At 39.0% G+C, this 19,252-nt stretch overlaps 1 protein-coding gene across 3 annotated transcripts in view; it reads right to left on the reverse strand.

The window, feature by feature from the left end:
- The window catches only part of SLC16A7 (solute carrier family 16 member 7), a 197,511-nt gene extending 186,394 nt beyond the window's left edge, over positions 1–11,117 (reverse strand). Inside the window, exon 1 of one of the 3 annotated variants that reach the window (XM_063785519.1) lies at positions 10,886–11,022. The gene's annotated coding sequence lies outside the window, so the exon portion shown is untranslated. Of the gene's footprint in view, positions 1–10,885 lie in introns of all 3 variants that reach the window. The other 2 variants (XM_009425018.5, XM_009425020.5) reach the window with 2 other exon arrangements.
- Positions 11,118–19,252: the final 8,135 nt, after the last annotated feature.

Raw genomic sequence — 19,252 nt, forward strand, 5'->3', positions numbered from 1 at the left:
AAACTGTTAGGTTTTGCAGGCTAAGTCACAACTACTCAACTTTGCCCTGCAGCAGGAAGGCAGCCACAGAAAACAGGAAAACAAACAGGTGTGGATATATTCCAAAAACACTTTATTTACAAAATCAGGCAGTGGTCTGGATTTGGCCCAAGGGGCTATACTTTGTCAACCTCTATCCTAGAAAATCATGTTCTCTATCATTAATTTTGACACTAATCCTACTCTGGGTTGTGCCTTTAATTAGTGGGTGTGTGTATATATATAATCACACACACACACATATATATATTCACACATACACACACGTACACACACACACAATATCTCTAAAATTTCAGTCTCCTTTGTAGGATGACAGACAGAAAAGATGTCTTATACATATTTGTCCAGGTATTTTTGCAGAGTACTTCATATAGCAATGCTTAATTATTTACTGATTTGAATTGATTTAAGGTATGGGAGCCAAGATCTAGTTGTCATTAGCATCTTACCTGCACTGAAACATTGGGTGACGCACTGACTCTTGGGGTGCTATAATGGCCAGCCTCACCTTGCTGAGTCCCTATTCTCCCTATCTGTAAATGAATATAATCTATCTTACATGACAATATGAGGATTCAAAATATGTATAAAACAGCAAACACACAGAAGACACTTAAATGACATCAATAATTATGTTGGCATGTGTTTTAATTGGAACAAATATCTCTAAGTCATTATAACAGAATGATTATTGTCTTGCTCTTTGTGGTAGTTTTTACATGTGTTTATGTGCGCTATCACATCTAAAGGGAATTTCCCTCTTAAAATTCCCTTAGGTTGTATTCCCAACTGGTATTACTAACTTTATAACTAAGTGAAAATTTCACCACTTAAAACATTTTTGCAGCATCAATATCAGCACTTGAATCTCCTCATATAGGTGCCAGAAACTAGAATTTTATCCATCTTGAAAAGATCCACATTATTTTAATATTTGTTTATTTTCTGACCTTCCTACTTGGGTCATGCTGGGAGTACCAATATTATAACTCATAAATACTTTTGTACAGAATGGAATGCCTCAGGAGTAAAGAAGTTCTGCCTCAATATATGCCAAAAATAAAGGTAGAGATAAAAATGACATTATGATGATTATCATTTATTGACTACCTACATTATTTCTCCAACAACAACTCATAAAATAAATTTTATTATTTCCAAAATGAGAAAACTGGGGCTCTAAAAGTTACATACCTTGACTGTGGTCAAACAGCTTAGAAGTAGCTTAGTCGAAATTTCATTGGGCTATATCTATCTGTCTTCAAAGTCTCTGATCTGACATGTGACACAGATTGAGAAAAAAGGAAAAGAGAATAAAGAGATAACTACAGAATAAGACTGACTACATAGAGAAGATGACATGAGAGGTCTACAAAAAAAAATTGGCTCAAGGACATAAATTGCTTAACCTTGCTTTGAGAATATATTTGATATCTGTGTAACTCAAGACTAAAAAGGACTTACCTGTTCTATTTACAGCCATCTCTCTAACATCCAAAACAGTGTCTGGAACACAGCAGGAGAATAAATAGTTGTTAAAGTACTGCATTCTATGCCTTAAAATATGTCAGAGGCTTTATTCAAAATCCCTCTTCACTGTAAATTTGATATATACCCATCTATGAGAATTCTCCAGACCCTACTCTGTTCATGCACTCACTGATACCCACAGCACAGGGCTTCCATGGGAGTCTTGCCACCTCCCACATATTCTATCCCTACCACCTTGCAAACTGAGTTATAGGAATGACATCCTGGACTTACTGTTCCTTCAGTCCCTACTGGTTCTCCAGCCTCCTTGAATCCACAAGGGGTTGTTACTTTCTCTAAGCTTTCTAGCTTGGTTCCAGGTAACTCCTTCAAATAGTAAGGAAGCCTTATCATTCCTATTGACTTTATGTTGTAACAGACCCAAACTCATTATACCTGACTACTAGTCTCTGTTTTAAAAAATATTTATCAGACTTTGCCTGTAATCCCAGCACTTTGGGAGGCTGAGGTGGGAGGATCAAAAGGTCAGGAGATCAATACCATCCTGGCTAACACGGTGAAACCCCATCTCTACTAAGAATACAAAAACAAAAATTAGCCGGGCGTGGTGGCGGGCGCCTGTAGTCCCAGCTACTCGGGAGGCTGAGGTGAGAGAATGGCATGAACCTAGGATGCAGAGCTCGCAGTGAGCCAAGATTGTGCCACTGCACTCCAGCCTGGGTGACAGAGTGAGACTCCGTCTCAAAAAAGAAAACAAAAAAAATTATCGGACTTTTCCCAAGAATGTCTTAAAATTTACTGCAGCATGAAATACTTGAAATTAATACTATTGAAAAGGTACATTGTGTTCAACAGATTAAAATCCAGACCCTTCCAATGACAAGATGTGTAACCTTGGGCAAAATACTTCACCTCCGTGCTCTACTCTGCCCATCTGTAAAATGAGGATAACAACAATGCTTCCTCATAAGGTTTTGAGGATTAAATTAGTTAAAACATGTAAGGTATTAAATATAGAAGTGTTCAACAAATGTAAGCTATTCTTACTTAAAGCTTATCTTTATAACTTTACTTAATAGCCACTTATTTGGTCCAATGTCTTTAAATTCACTTATTATACACACACACACACAAGACATGTTTGTTGTTTTACTACTTAGGGCATTAATCTATAAAAGAGTATAATTTTACTGAGTGGCTAATTTCCAATTACAATCAAAAGTTAAAGTGAGCTTTCCTATCATCCTCCAGTGGTTTATTCATTTATTTATTTATTAAACTGTCGGCACAGAAAGGAAAGTTCAGCCCTGAGATAACTATGGGATTCTCCCAGAGGTAGATCGCTATATATACCTTGATTTCCCACCCTGACTTCACCTGAAGAGATATTGACAAGTTACATCATGAAAAACAGTTCCAATATTTACATTCAAAACCATTGTTATCCTTGAAGTATTCTATGCATTTGTGGACTTTCCTAAAGTTGAATTACTCCACAATACAGCAGCCTTAAATAAAGAATGTAACCAGGTCACATGCAAAAAACAGGAAGAAAAACTGAATATGTTAAATTGATAGAGAAAACAAAAGACATGTGAGCTGTCACCACATTGGTACAGTATGTCATTCAAACGAGAAAGGGATTCATTTCATGTGGCCCCAGGAAGCTGAACAAAGACCCTAGGTAGAAACAAGAAAATTTGAGTCACAAGTAGAACTGCCTTTAAAAGAACAGTCTGCCTCAGTGTGTACACTTAAATAATAGACGGTTTATTGAACATAATGAAAACAACACATAAAAGTGGAAACAGATGTCCTCCAAGTTTCTTGCAACTCTATAATCTACCAAAATGCTAAAGATGACGTAAATATGAATACATTATTATTCCTGACATCGACAACTTTATAGTATATTAAGAAACTGAATAATTATATAAAATCAACTATAATAGAATGTCAAGACATTCTATTATACAATGTCAAATAAGACATTATAAACATAATGTTCCTGAAATTTTAGAAAAATTATTCTAGCTATCCAGACGTGTCAGAGGAAAATTTGTATGTGGTATTTAAGCTCAACTTCTTAGAAGGTGAGGTTAGAGCTAGAAATGGTAGGAAGTTAGATTCATTTCAAGATATAAGAAGAGCATGGCCAAAGATTTGGCGGTAGGAAGTAGAATGAGAATGAACGAGGCATGAGGACAGTTCCATTTGAGTTGAGTATGATGGTAGTGGGAGATGAACATGGAACAGCTGTTTGGACTTACATCATACAGGGACTGAAATGTCAGTCCTTGGACCTAGGTGATGGGAGTGTTTCTTAACAAAGGTGTGCTTCCGTGAGAGTATCTGATACCATGTACAGAATTAACTGGTAGGGTGAGAGACCAGAGGTGGGAATACCCACTAAGAGACTATTACATGACTGTAGGTAGTATGTCAAAAGCACCTGAAACTTCTGGCAACAACAGAATAGAAGGAAATAATTAAAAATTATTTTGGATGTACACAAGTCCAGAGAAAGGGTGGTCTCAAAAGCTTCTAGGCTAGAATACTGCTGATAGCAATATGAAGAATGGGGGTGACAGAAAGAAAGAAGACAAAAAGGAAGGAAGAGACCACAGGATACTGGAAGTATCAAAAGCACAGTAAAGAGAAGCTGTCCTGCAAACATCTAGAAATGTCTGGAAATGCCTAAAAGTTGTGGGAAGGTCAGGACTGCAGCAAATGGCTTGGGAGTTATTCCTACTGAGGTGAAAGCGGAGGTCCAGAGCAGATGAGCTTTGTCAATCAACAGAATGCAGGCTAAAGAAAAGTCCAGCCAGGCTCAGTGGCTCATGTCTGTAACCCCAGCACTTTGGGGGGCCAAGGTGGGCAGATCACTTGAGGTCAGGAGTTCGAGACCAGCCTGGCCAATATGGTGAAACCCCATCTCTACTAAAAATACAAAAAATTAGCCAGACGTGATGGCGGGCACCTGTAGTCCCAGCTACTCAGGAGGCTGGGGCAGGAGAATCACTTGAACTCAGGAGGTGGTGGTTGCAGTGAGCCAAGTTCATGTCATTGCACCCAAGCCTGGGTGTTGCAGTGAAACCCTGTCTCAAAAAAAAAAAAAAAAAAAAAAAAAAAGCCCAAAACAGAAACTGGAGAACACATACTTATATTGAATACGAGGTGAAAGGCGAGCTGGAGAAGAAGCAGTAAATGAGCGGTGAGAGAAGTAACAAAATAAAGAGCACATGAAAGCCAAAACAGGAGTTCAAGAAGCATTGGGCATGAATACTGCCAAAGGTTACTGACAGTCCAAAGCAAATAATTTGGAGCCTAGGAGGTCAATGATGCTCTGATTATTAAAGTTAACAGTTGTTATGCCTTACTAATAAAGAACTCATTGTTTCAAAACAAAACATTTTTATACAAGAGTATTATTTTCATCCTTTAATGAAAGGCAAAATAATTTTGAAAGTACTCTGAAAGTACTCTGATCCCAAATAAATTGTTTAAACAATCTCAATTTGATCTTATTGGCTGACAGTTTTCAACCATATGGATCACGATTCCACCACAGGTATATTAAAATGTAGAGAGGCATTTTTGATTGTTACAATGACTAAGGGAAAGCCACTGACTTATAGAAAACAGAGATAGATCATTGTTACGGACTTAATGTGTGCCTCCAAAATTCATGTCGAAATCCTAATCCCCAAAGGAGTGGTATTAAGACATGGGGACTTTGGGAGTTAAGTAGGTCATGAGGATGGAACTCTCATGAATGGGATTAGTACCCTTATAAAAGAGAGCTCTCACTCTCATCCCACCATGTGAAGATGTAAGAAACCAGCAGTCTACAATCCAGAAGAGGCCTTCACCAACACCTGGACCATGCCAGCACCCTGATCTCAGATTTCCAGCCTCTAGAACTGTGAGAAATAAATTTCTGTTGTTCATAAGCTACCTAATCTGTCTATAGTTTGTTATCGCAGCCCAAATTTACTCAGAAAGGTCACAGACACCCAATGCTCTGCAATGAAAGAGACAGTCCTACACAATGAAAAAGTATCCCACCCCAAATGCCAATAATCCCACCTGTTGAAAAATACTGTCACCGACTGCCATTTATCACTGAATTTGCCTTTCACATATTTGTGAAGAACTGATGGAACTTCAAATCCTAGAAATTTTGAAAATCGTTTTTAAAATAAGATAAATGTTAATATCCCTTAGAAACTTATCAAATGCATGCTTTGTAGTTTTATTTTTTATTCTTATCTAATCTAGTTAAAAAAGATATAGATATTCAAGTTAATTACTTAGTAGGGCAGCTGCTTTGTAAAAAGTACCATTCTTTTACATATTAGCTTCAATAGAAATCTGATTAGAGGTATTGACTAATTAATAATGATACATATTGTATTATGAGGTGGAGAAACAGCAAATGCTTGTAATAAAATGCTTTCTACAAAATACCAACATTGTATATGGATCTTTATTTATCTAAACAAATATTTCATTTGTGTTCACCACTTACACAAAATATTTTCTATTGAAAGTTGCTATTTTAATGCCAACTATTACATAAAACTAATCACCAGGCTCTATAATTGAACCATACAGACATTTTTGTGGAACTTAACGAAAGTACCTTTAGGCCAGTATCTTGCAGCTGTCGTTCAATTGTCCCATAGGATTTTCATGAGGTCCTTTGAGACTTCAATGAGTATTAATGAAAACATTTGCAGGAGTTTTAGTATTAGGTCAGAAAAATTATTTCCAAAAATACTTGCTTCATTTATCAACACTGATATTTGTGAATATGTTGAAATTGTCTATGGTGCACCCAAGTCCCAGTTAGTCCAGCTCCAGCTGGACTAGTTTTATTATAGTCAACTCCAATTTGTTTAATTTTCTCCCATATTTTTAATGATTACAGTTGATATATAAAGACCCTCCACTTATTTACTAATTACCAAATACGTGTGATAAGTGTTATTTATTCCTCTCGACAATGGTCCATTTTAGGCTAGTCTCTCATATTATGATTTTAAACAGCTGGATCTCTCACATAGGTAGACTCAGCCCCTGGATTCACCATTTATAGCAGCAACTGAGAAAATGAAGCTTTTTCACAAGTTTAAAAAAAAAAGTTCCATTATTCACTGAGAGCTAGTGTGCAGATGTTTCCCAAGATATTTCTTAATCACTTTGATCCAAAGTTTTGAGAAAGCCTGTGACAAACCAGGATGACTTCTCAAAGGGAGTCCACTTAATGGTTTATTATGCAATTCAACTTTGTTGTGCCATCTAATGGCAAGTTTGGCATTTCAGAGTTCCCAAAAATCTGTTAAAAATAAGCCAGTGATGCTTATGATAAACTAAAAAACATAAAGCCAAATATTTAATACCTAAAAGTAGTTATTGAGTTATTTCCATGTATGTGCTCAGCACAGTGCTATTTCACAGATATCATCTCATTTAATGTTTACAACCAATATACAAAATTGGTTACTATTCTATTTTTACACATGAAGAAACCGAGACTTAAAGAGGTTTAGCAACTTGTCTTTGTTGATAAGTGGCAAAGCTAAAATCAAAACCCAGACAGGCTGGACTTCAGAGCCCCTCCTCTGCCCTGTCCTGTCCCAAGCAGCAGCTCCACAGAGGTTCCCAGATGAATCAGATATACCATCTACTCTCAAAGACCATGTAGCCCAGGAAGAGAGATAGGATGCCTTCCCAAATAATTGTAATTCAAGGTAATAAGAATCAGCCTAAGAGAAGCCCAGATCAAGTTACGAAGTAGTTCAGATGAACACAGATTACTTCAAGATGTGGAAACCAGGAGGGTACTTTTTATTTGGGATGAGTTGAAGGGAGGAGGGGAACAAAGGGCAATAACAGAATGTAATTACTCTTTGCTGCATGCCATTCTATTTATCAGGCACAGTATAAAACAGCTTATATTTGTTATCGTCTTTGGTGTTCAGAACAACCATACAAGTACTACCACAACATTGCATAAGACAAAGCCAGCCAGTGGCTTAACTAAAATTTAAATCCAGTGCCCCTGCATTATGGTCTGCCCTTTTAATTTCTTCCTTCTTTTTTTTTCCTGGTCCACCTTGAGTAGGTCACTCTTTGATGTTTGCACTTCATGGGCACCTTTTGCTAATTTGTCAAACCAAAGAGAATATTTTCCTATTTTGCATAAATGAGCATCATAAACTAGATGATTAGATGCAAGACAAGGAAAAGGAATCCTCAAAAGAGCCTCAACTATTGTGTTCTCAGGGCAGAGTTCATGCTGGATTTCCTGCCAGATTCAGTGTTGAAGGCAGGAGACACTTGGACTTGCTAATTTTTATTTCCTCCTCTTCCTCCTTCCCTCTAGTTCTGCTTCCCTCCCTCTTTCCTTCTTTCTATAATCAGTTGTTCTGAACCATGACATGCCAGACACTGTACTGGGCTATGCAGAAAACAACAGGTAAGGTCTTTGCTCCTATTTAGCTTCATGCAAGGCAGAAGCTATATTACACAGTGGTTAAAGCCAAACAGATCGCATCGGTGCTTGCCCCAGCTCAACCACTTACTAACTGTACCAGCTGAATAAGCTATGAAACTTTCTGGGCATAAATTCTTTTTTCTGTAAATATGGATATGGACAGATCCACCTCAAAGGGTTGCTACATGCTATCAGACAGTGGTAGCACAGTGCCTGGAATATGGTGAGCATTACAGAGTTGTCATTATAGTTATTATATACTACAGTTACTTTATACTCTTAGGAGTGAGTGGATTGGTTTGCCCAAGGTGTAGTAGAAACTGCAACTCAAACTCTTCTCTCAAATAATGGAAATCAATTCATTGACAAAGATAATCTTCAGAGAAGGATCATCCTCCCCTCATAACATGAAGAAAAATCCTTCATTACCTGTTTTTATTCATTAAGGATCACTATTAATGGACAAAAAACGGGCTGAATACAGGTTCCTGAGAAAAGACACTCTTCTCAAATTTGCCTTTTAGCAGATCTTACCAACATTTCTTACAACTGTGGAGTTCCTTTCAAGTTACTTGGATATATGTTTCTTCCATCAAGAGGAGAAAAAAAAATGGACTAAAAGGCAAATGGGATACAAGAAAGATTAACCTGGATGACTGACTATATGAGAACTTCTTGAAAACAGAATTACAGCCTCATTCATCTTGGCAACCCTGGTAGGGTGTCTAGACTGATTATAGGGGCTCAAATATAGCCCGTCTATATTCTAGGTACTTACCACACACTTCATTCTTCCCAATATCACTTCAGAGTGGGTACCACCAATCTCATTTTATAGACAAGAAAAAGGTAAAGCCCAGATTGTTAAACAATTACTCAACCTTACAAAAGTGCAGAACCAATCTGTTCTAAAGTTAATTCCCTTTTTCCATGTGAATGTCTCAAAAATGTTTGGTGGATGAATACAGAATTAAAAGCAAATTCTGGAGATGCCTTTTATTTCAGATCCGTGATCCAGGAATATGACTCTAGACAAGGAAGGTTTATTTAGGTAATGTTGCTCTCCTTCCCTTTAAAAGAGCTCAAAGCCAAAAATATAAGCCAGACATTATCAAAGAGCAAATGAATGTCTAGAAATAAACTGAGCATTTATAGAAGGATACACTAATCTGAACATCGGGAAACAGATGTTAAAATTTCAGATCACTTATTATTCAAACATGCCTTGGGGGGAAAAAAGTAATATGTAACTGCAAACTGTTGTTGTATTTGCAAAAAATAGTTTCTGAGTTTGTAAGTTGTTACACAATACACTGAGTTTCTTACGGTTGTAATCTTTCCTTTCCACTGAGATCATTCAGTCCCTCACTTGGATTGCTTTAAATGTAATGTGCTCAGTCAGAAGTAGAACCTGGAGTTAGGATTGCTTCACCAGAGCTAAATATTAGTCACTTTGCTCAACCCTCATTTGCCCTCTGCTGTCCCCACCCAACTCTCATTTTTCAGCCACACTCCACCAAATGCATACTTAGTGCTTGTGGTTCCAGTAACACAACACATTCAAGCTAACCTGTCTGTGGAAAGTTTGCAACCCTCTGAGTTCAGACTGGGGTTAGCCATGAAGCATGGGGTGACAGGAAATGGCATGCAGTAGTCACTCTTTCCTCTGGGTCCAGTCTTTTTCCATCACTTTCATCATTGTCCGCTATTTTATTCCTCTGCTGCATCTCCTTTGGGACCCAAGAGGGAAGGAGGACACGAAATAATACAGGAAAGGAAATCAAAAAACAATTGTAGAGAAACCACTCCTCGTTTCCTCTTCCATGTCTCGTGTGTGTGTGTGTGTGTGTGTGTGTGTGTAAAATTTTAATTTCCCTGGAATTGGAACTACAGAAGTCCCTCCTCAGCCCTACCGGGAAAGTGGCACTAGGCACGACCGCCCTTTCCAAGGCAGTCTGCAATCCTTTTCGCGGAAGTAGAGGAGAAAAGGGGGTGGAGAAGGGCGCCGCGATGCAGCATCCGCCGAGAAAACAAGCAGTTCGCACGTGAGCGGGCTCGCAGCCTGTGGCGCCACCTGACCGGGCCTGGCGCCCCCAATGTGGTGCAGTGACCCAGGAAGACCAGAAGGCTCAGGCCCTCCTGAACCCTTGCCAAGTCAGAGGTCCCTTTCTGCCTGGGCTCAGGCCTCGCCCGCATATAGTTTTCCATCTGCTTCCACCCCTGCCATCCTTCCTGGGGACCAAAAATGAAGAAAGACAAACCCCCCATCCCCCGGTATTTCGTCTTCCCCTCACAGCCTCTTCCTGTCCTGATCATCTGCTCAAAGAGAAGACGTTCTCTCCACACACTCTCACCACCCCCGCCTCCACCTTCTGCGGCAATGAAGCCACGCCACCCTAGGGGGCTCGGGGGCCGGATGCTGGCGGGGCGCGCACTAGAGACACGCCGCACTGGAAGCAGCCCTCGGAGTCCCGTGAGCCAGGGAGACTGGGGTGCACCGCGCCACGCTGAGTCTCGGTGTAAAAGCCGAGAGCGTGAGCACCTCCTGGCCGAAAGCACGCGAGGCGCTCCCTGCCCAGGACCCCGCGCGCCCCCGCAGTTCCCGGGCAGCTGTCGGCGCGCACTGGCTGACGCGAGCTCTGCTCCCGCGGCCGCTTCGGGGTTTTTTTTTTGTCTATATAAGGGCTCGCTGGCCAACTCTGCGTTGGCACGTTTGTCACAGGCTGGCCATTATTTGCACACACGCGTGCGGCTCCGCGGGCAGCTCGGGTCGCAGACGCAGGCTCGCCCTCCTCTTAGCCGGCGCCTCCTCCTCCTCCTCCTCTCCCCTCCCTCCCCAGCTGTACTTACTTTATCTGGTCTCTGGCGCAGGGTGGGCGCTGCAGCCCTCCGTTCCCAGCAAACCGCAGCCGATTCGCCTCGCTGTCAACGGGTGAATGGAATTATTTATTTATTTATGGCCCCTGACGTGTCCTCGCCCGCCACAGCCAGCGGAGAAGGAGGCGGTGGCGGGAAGGGGAGGCGCGGCTGCTGAACGCCCTTGTGGGTGCGGAGGAGCGCGCGTCAGGGGTGGGGGCCGGACAGGCTGCGGTGGAGGCCCGCCCGGGGGGTGGTGGGGGGGAGCCGCCTCCCGGTGCCTGGAGACCGACTGAGCATGCTCCAAGCGGCTGTCAAAGCTATAGGCACTTTCTCTATCGCTCGGGGCACTCCACTTCGGATTTTAGTTTTGACCAAGGAGGAAAGCCGAAAGGCAGGTAGATCTGTCTTTCCAGATGGGTCGTAACTTGCTGTATCCGAAGTACTCTGTAGCCTGACCTAGAAGACAGATGTGCGGTAGCTCTGTCTAGATATCCCAGAGAGTTGTGCAACCCATGCATGGGAGAGGAAAGCATGCAAAAAAAGAAGAGTCTGGCCTAATGCAGGGAGAATAGGAGATCCTCATTGTGAGCTTGCAGGGAAAGTGTTGAGCCATTTTTCAACTGAGGCCTTTTTGGGAGAAAGAGGTAGGGCACTGTTGGAGATTAGACTCACCAACCAAATCACTTCACGGAAAAAAATATAATTGACACCATAGGAGGAAGGACATAGAAAACAGCACCAAAAAACATTAAAAATAAGAAGGATTTTTTTTCAAATCATTTATAATTCCTTTCATTTTTAATTTCTCAAATTACTTAGTTCTTCAAACCAGCATTTAGTTATTTGACAACGAATAGTGCTAGAGATAATGGTAATTCTGCTGTCATTGGTTTGGTCTATTCCCCTGTCTAAAATGTGCTTCTTGGTAAAACTGGAAAGAGGAAGGGTTGGAAGAGAACATTTAAGTAACCCCATAGATTGGGTTTCTTTAATATCTTTAAGTTAAATTGCCACTTTAGAGAAAAAGAAACTATCCAAAAGAATAATTGTAGGTTTTGGCTTGACAAGTCCTATTGCAGTTTGTCTACCAGTTTAGCTAGCTTTCTCCTCCTTGATTTCACAATCATTTTAAGGTGTGTTCTATGATTCTTCACATTTTATGAATTTATAAAAAGAGTTAAGTCATTTGGGTAAATTCACATTGTCTTTGCCACAGCTAGTCTGTTGTAATGGACGAAATTTGAATTTCAATTTCTGTAGCTATGAAATAAAAGTAATATCAATCTTGTGTTGATTTCATAAGATTTAAGTGAAATAATATACATGAAGTGGCTGGTAGGCATAATACAAGATGAATAAATAATCGTGATTAATAACTTCAAAATTATTGGAAGATAATTTTATTGAAAGAATATTTGAAAATGAAAAAAAGGCAGAAAATTACAGAAAGGATTTTATATTTTTAAGCTAAAAATGCTTAAATAGACATTTGTATAAGACATAATAGGCCTTTGATAATGATGAAATGTCTAGCAGTGACTATAAACACTTCATTTAATTACAAAAAAGTTAAACATTTAAAAGAAACAACATAAAGGCACATTTCAAGGTCATAGTCTTGAGTGTTTGCTATTGACATTTTTCCTGCTCATTCATCACTTTTATTTCCTGTCAAAGAAGAGGAAGAAGAAAGACCATATGCTTTCTGAATTTTGATCCTATTCTCCCTTTTCCTTCTCTTTGATTTTTCTTTTTTGTTGTTTTTTTTCTTATAGTCCCATGTTCTTGACCTGTTTAACCTATTGCTGAATGCCAAACATCACTACTTACAGCATGATATCGTAACCTTCTTTTTAAGTCTTGTTTTTTCAACAATTAAAACTCTGGATCTAATTTACCTACTGTCACATTTCTAAATTGCTTTGTTGTGATAGCTAGGTATGTTATGTAAAATTTGATTGGACTAGAAAGGAATCTGAAAGGAGGGAGAATCTGCTAAGAATAAATTCAGGCAATTTATCCTATGACTTACAGTTTAATATTGTTAAGAAATTGAGAAAAAAATACAATTTAGGGAAAAAACAAGCCATATGATTAGAACTTGGAATGCTCTGGTAAAATGTTTGCCTTGATTTCTACTCATAAGCTGAAATAACAGTGGGAAAAACAAATAGCAATACACTTAACATTCTAGCAACTCATATTCCACAGATGAGCAAACTGTGAATAGGTACATCACATATATACTCATGAAGTCCACATGTCTTTTACTATACACCCACATCCTTGTGGTTTAGGTTCTTTCTCCCTTCTTCATTCCTCAGTCATGCACAATCTTCTCACATTTTTCTGTCTTTTCTCATTCACTGCCCTCTTTTCCATATCAAACTTGTCTAAACCTTTTTTCCTCCTTTAATGCCCAGCAAATATATCATCACTTCTATAGCATTTTAAGGATTCTTTGTTAACAAATAAGGGTTAAGTTCATCTTTCTCTGTGATCCTGCCCATAGAAAATGATTTAGGCCTCTATCTGGGGCATTTTGTTTCTGCTTCACATATGACTATATTATAATATGATTTTTGTTTCTGTAGCCCCAATATATTAGGCTATTTGAAAGTAGAGATGACATTTTATTCATCTCTGGGATTGTCACAGGCATTTGAACCAGAGCGACTCCATCTTGAGTAAGGCCTGGGTAAAATGAGGCTGAGACTTATTGGGCTGCATTCCCAGGAGATTAAGGCATTCTTAGTCACAGAATAAGATAGGAGGTTGGCACAAGATACAGGTCATAAAGACCATGCTGATAGAACAGGCGGCAGTAAAGAAGCCAGCTAAAACCCACCAAAACCAAAATGGAGACAAAAGTGACCTCTGGTCCTCCTCACTCCTCATTATGTGCTAATTACAATGCATTAGCATGCTAAAAGACACTCCCACCAGTGCCATGACAGTTTACAAATGCCATGGTAAGGTCAGGAAGTTACCCCATACGGTCTAAAATGGGGAGAAACCCTCAGTTCCCAGAATCTCCCACCCCTTTCCCAGAAAACTCATGAATAATCCATCTCTTGTTAACATATAATCAAGAGGTAATAATAAGTATAAGCAGCGGAGCAGCCCATGCTGCTACTCTGCCTATGGTGTAGCCATTTTTTTGTTCCTTTACTTTCCTAGTACTCCTGCTTTCATTTATAGACTCACCCCAAATTATTTCTTGCATGAAATCCAAGAACCCTCTCTTGGGGTCTGAATCAGTACCCCTTTCTGGTAACAGAATTATCTATCATGCAGCACAAATCCTTGCAGATAGAAAATAGTAATGTTTGCCAAATGAAGAAAAGAGATGACAGTGTGGCTGTAGGCAACAGATATGTGGTAGAAGCTATTGGTGCTCACAATATCTATGATCTGCCTGGCTCCACACTTCCTGGCTTTCCTTACAGTTATATTGGGACCATGCAACTATGTAGTTCTAAAACAGTATGAGTGGAAGTGACATGTATAATTTCTGGTAAAGGGAGTTAAGACCCAGTGTGCCTCCTTCATCACTCCCTTTCCCTGCCATAGTACCATGTTTCTGATGAACTAGCTACAAAATGGAATCTCTGAAAAAGAAAGAAAGACTGCTTGAATTGCACTGTAGTTTGTGTGAGCAAGAGACCATTGTTTTAAGCCTTGGAAATTTCAGGCTCTATTTGTCATGGGAACAAAACCTAGCCTATTCTGACCAATATAAGATATTACTGAAAAAGACAATAAATCAGCCAGGCGCGGTGGCTCATGCTTGTAATCCCAGCACTTTGGGAGGCCAAGGCAGGTAGATTACCTGAGGTCAGAAGTTCAAGACTAGCCTAGCCAACATGGTGAAACCCCATCTCAACTAAAAATACAAAAAAAAAAAAAAAAAATTAGCCAGGTGAGGTGGTGGGCACCTGTAATCCCAGGTACTTCGGGAGGCTGAGGCAGAAGAATCGCTTGAATCTGGGAGGCGGAGGTTGCAGTGAGCCAAGATCACAACACTGCACTCCAGCCTGGGCAGCAAGAGCAAAATTCCGTCTCAAAAAAAGAAATTGTAAATCATAAAGGCATAAAATCCCCAATGAAACATTGAACTTTTGAAAGTGCACTAATGTGTCCTTAAGTCAAAACTAAAAATATAGTCTCATGACCCCAAAATTCATATAATAGCCTTTTCAGAGTAAGACTGTGAGATTAAATTAAGGGTGTGTGTGTTTATAAACTACACACGATAGATTTGTTACAGCTAAGTACAAAAGACCAGATGTCCCAATGCTCCCCTCAACTTGGGTGAAAACAAATGTACACCTGCCTTCAAGTGGCAACATACTATGGTTGAGATTGTAGCTGGCTAGCAGCTGTGAATATGATTGCTGTGACCTGGTTTCACAGATTATACAAACTATAGAAATACATCTCCACTACTTCTAGATTTAAATCTTGTGTATATCTATATAGGCTACTTTGGAAATATCTTCTATGAAAAACTCCCATAGGATTTTGGGGAATGACAATCTAGTCCAATTCAACAAAGCATATAAAAGGGGAATCAATTGCATTGGCATTGCTGTATGGTATGCCTTTAAATAATAGCACACAAGAATCTTTGGTTTAAAACAAAATGGGTTTTTTGGCTCCAAAAATCTCTCAACGGATTATGTATTAAAAAACTTGTTTGTTGGGGTATTTTTCTAAATTTACATTTTATCAATTATTATCTATAAACTAAACTTAATGGATTCTGGGTGTTTTATAGATGCTTTACCACGTAAATATTCTGATTATTTTGAATGCATATAAGATTGGAAACTTAAATTAAAAGTTATCATCATAGACTGTAAACTTTTCAGGCAGAAATCCTGTAAACGGTGGCTAATGAGTATTAATACTTAATATATTTTATGAAATGAATCAATGATGACTGAATGTGTTATCAAGACGCTAAGGCTTTAGTGCCTTTTTCTGTACAGTTGATCTTTGCTGGGTTCCTTAACCTCTCTGAGTCATAGGTTTTTACTTTAAGAGCTTAATAATTATTAATAGCTTCACTTTCTACAATTCAATGATACTTGCGAGCACTTCAAGGGTGCAAAGATCCACAGAATTTATGCATAATCATAACTAATGAAGAAAATATTTATGTAGTGTTTTTCTATTAAACTAAAAATAAATGTTTACTTCTCAGATTTTGGAGAACAGTGTTAATCAGGATGCTTTATAAAATGTGACCATAAATTTACCTGCTTAATTTTTAATATTTGTATTACTTGCCATGTGCCTGGAATGTCCTTGAAGGGTTAGTCATTATTTGCATCAACATAATACCTCATAGGTCACAAGAGAGTTTCATACAAAACATTCTCAACTGCAGGAAGGTTTCTCAGTAAACTGGGTTTTCAGCTGCTGTTGCTTTGTTTCATTGCTCAAAGTTAAGGCCATGTTGCCATTCTGTTTTCCATTCAGGAACTTTTCTTCTGCTTTCCATCCGGCAGGAATTTTTGTGCTGTTTTGCTATACAGGCATACCTCAGAGATAATGCATTTTCATTTCCAAACTACCTGAATAAAGCAAATATAGCCATAAAGTGAATCACATGAATTTTTTGGTTTTCCAGTGTATATAATAGTTATGTTTACACTATATCATAGTCTATTCAGTGTGGAATAGCCTATGTCTGAGAAAACAGTATATGTACCTTAATTAAAACTATCGTATTTCTAAAAAATGCTAACCATCATATAAGTCTTCAGAGAGTCATCATCTTTTTGCTGGTGGAAGGTCTTGCTTGAGGTTGACACCTGCTGACTGATCAGGGTGGTGGTTGCTGAAGTTTCGGGTGGCTGTGGCAATTTCTGAAAATGAATTTTGCCGCATTGATTGAGTCTTCCTTTCAAGAAAGATTTCTCTATAGCATGTGATGTTGTTTGATGGCATTTGATCAATAGACCATCTTTCAAAATTGGAGTCAACCCTCTCAAACCCTAATGCAGCTTTGTCAACCAAGATTATGTAATATTCTAAATCCTTTATTGTCATTTCACCAATGATGACAGCATCTGCACCAGGAGTAGATTCTATTTCAAGAAACCACTTTCTTTACTTATCCATAAGAAGCAACTCTTCATCTGTTGGCAAGTTTTATCATGAGATTCTTATGATAAAATGAGCAAATTCAGTCACAACTTCAGTCTACACTTTTAATTCTAGTTATCTTGTTGTTTCCACTACATGTGCAGTTACTTCCTCCACTGAAGTCTTGAACCCCTCAACGTCATCCATGAGGGTAAGAATCAACTTCTTCAAAACTACTGTTAATGTTGCTATTTTGACCTCTACCTATGAATCATAAATGTTCTTAATGGCACCTAGAATGGTGAATTATTTCCAGGTTTTCAATTTAGTTAGCCCATGTTCATCAGAGAAGCCACTATCTGTGACAGCTATAGCCCTATGAAATATATGTCTTAATTGATAGGACTTGAAAGTTGAAATGACTCCTTGATCCATAGTCTGTAGAATGGACAGTGTGTTAGCAATTATGAAAACAACATTCATCTCCTTTACATCTCTATCAGAGCTCTCAGGTGACCAGATGCATTGTAAATAAGCAGTAATATTTTGAAAGGCATCTTTTTTTTCTGAGAAGTAGGTCCCAACAGTGGGCACATTTCCATTGAAATTTTCCATGTAAATGGAGTTGTAAATTGTAAAGCTTAATAGAAATAAAGATGATATTATTATATATAACATATACACATATTTCTAAAATAAATAGTCCTTCAGAAATAAGATAGTAAAAGTTCATCTCAATAGTTTTTTAAAAGAAAAATTGGACAATTGCAAAATCCAGAAATAGTTTTCTATAGAAAAGTTAATCACTTCATTGGTGTATTACTCTAAATAAATTCCTTATTCTGTTAATATTAGATGTTTATCTTTGGTTAACTATATGAAGCAGCATTTATCACATAGCAGCTACAGACCCAGTTATAAAGTAGTGCACTAAAAAAATATTTATTTTCCTCTGCAATTCAATCCAATTATACTCTGAGACTGAAATTCCTCCCCATAACTATTCTAGAGAGAATTTTATCTTTATTTCCATCTAGATATGGGATCTTTGAAAATTATCCTCTTTTGGCTGAGTGTGGTGGCTCACACCTATAATCCCATATTTTGGGAGGCTAAAGCAGGTGGATCCCTTGCACCCAGCAGTTTGGAATCAGCCTGGGCAACCTAGCAAGACCCCATCTCTACAAAAATAAAAAACATTAGTTTCATGTGGTGGTGTGCACCTGTAGTCCCAGCTACTTGGAAGGCTGAGGGAGGATGATCACTGGAACCCAGGAGTTAGAAGCTGCAGTGAGCTATGATTATGCCACTGCACCCCAGCATGGATGACAGAGTGAAATACTGTCTCTAAAAAAATAAATAGATTATCCCTATTTTTATTTGAAAGAGATTTTTTTCCTTCCTTTCTGCTCTGCTTACTATTTGTGTGTTTTAAAAAGGAGTATAAATCAGCAATAATGTTATGCTCATGGATTTTGTTTCCTGAACGGGTGTTGCTTGTCTCTGCTCCACAATGTCTGAAGCCCCAGCTGGCAAGACTGGAACACAAAAACACAAGCCTCTAATGTCACCTAGAGGCTTCTTCAATCACATGTCTGATACTTGGGCAGGAATGACTGTAAGGCCAGGTTCACTTGAGCCTCCTGATTGGGGCACCTAAACATGGCTTCTCTATGTGGCTTGGGATTCTTAGAGCATGATGGCTGTGTTCCAAAATGTAGCATACTGAAAGACAGCCTTGTAAGAACGAGGTAGAAGTTAACCTAGACTCAGAAGTTACTTGAGGCTCAAAATAACACAAATGTATGAATTTACTGTTTTGTAAGTCAAAATTCTGAATGACTCGGTGGTTCCTTTGCTCTGGGTCTCACAATCTGGGGGAAAATCTTCCAAGTTCTTTCAGGTTGCCGGCAGTACTCAGGCCCTTGCAATTGTAGGGCTGAGGTCCCCATGTCCTTGGTAGATGTCAGCTGGGAAACTTTCAGCTCCTTAAGGTCACCGGAGTTCCTTGTCACATTGCCCCTTCATCTTCAAAAAGCAACAGAGCCTGGCATCTTCTCATATTTCAAACTTCTCAGACTTTTTCTTCAGCTGCATCTCTTCTTCTGCCATAACAGAATACGATACACTGGGTGGCTTAAACAACATTTATTTTTCACAGTTCTGGAAACTGGAAGTCAAAGATCAAGGTGCCAGCATGAGCAGGTTCTTGGCAACAGCCTCTGCCTGGTTTACAGGTGACCATCTTGCTGTGTCCTCACA

Source organism: Pan troglodytes, chromosome 10 (genome assembly GCF_028858775.2).
Source record: "Pan troglodytes isolate AG18354 chromosome 10, NHGRI_mPanTro3-v2.0_pri, whole genome shotgun sequence".
Lineage (NCBI taxonomy): Eukaryota > Metazoa > Chordata > Mammalia > Primates > Hominidae > Pan > Pan troglodytes.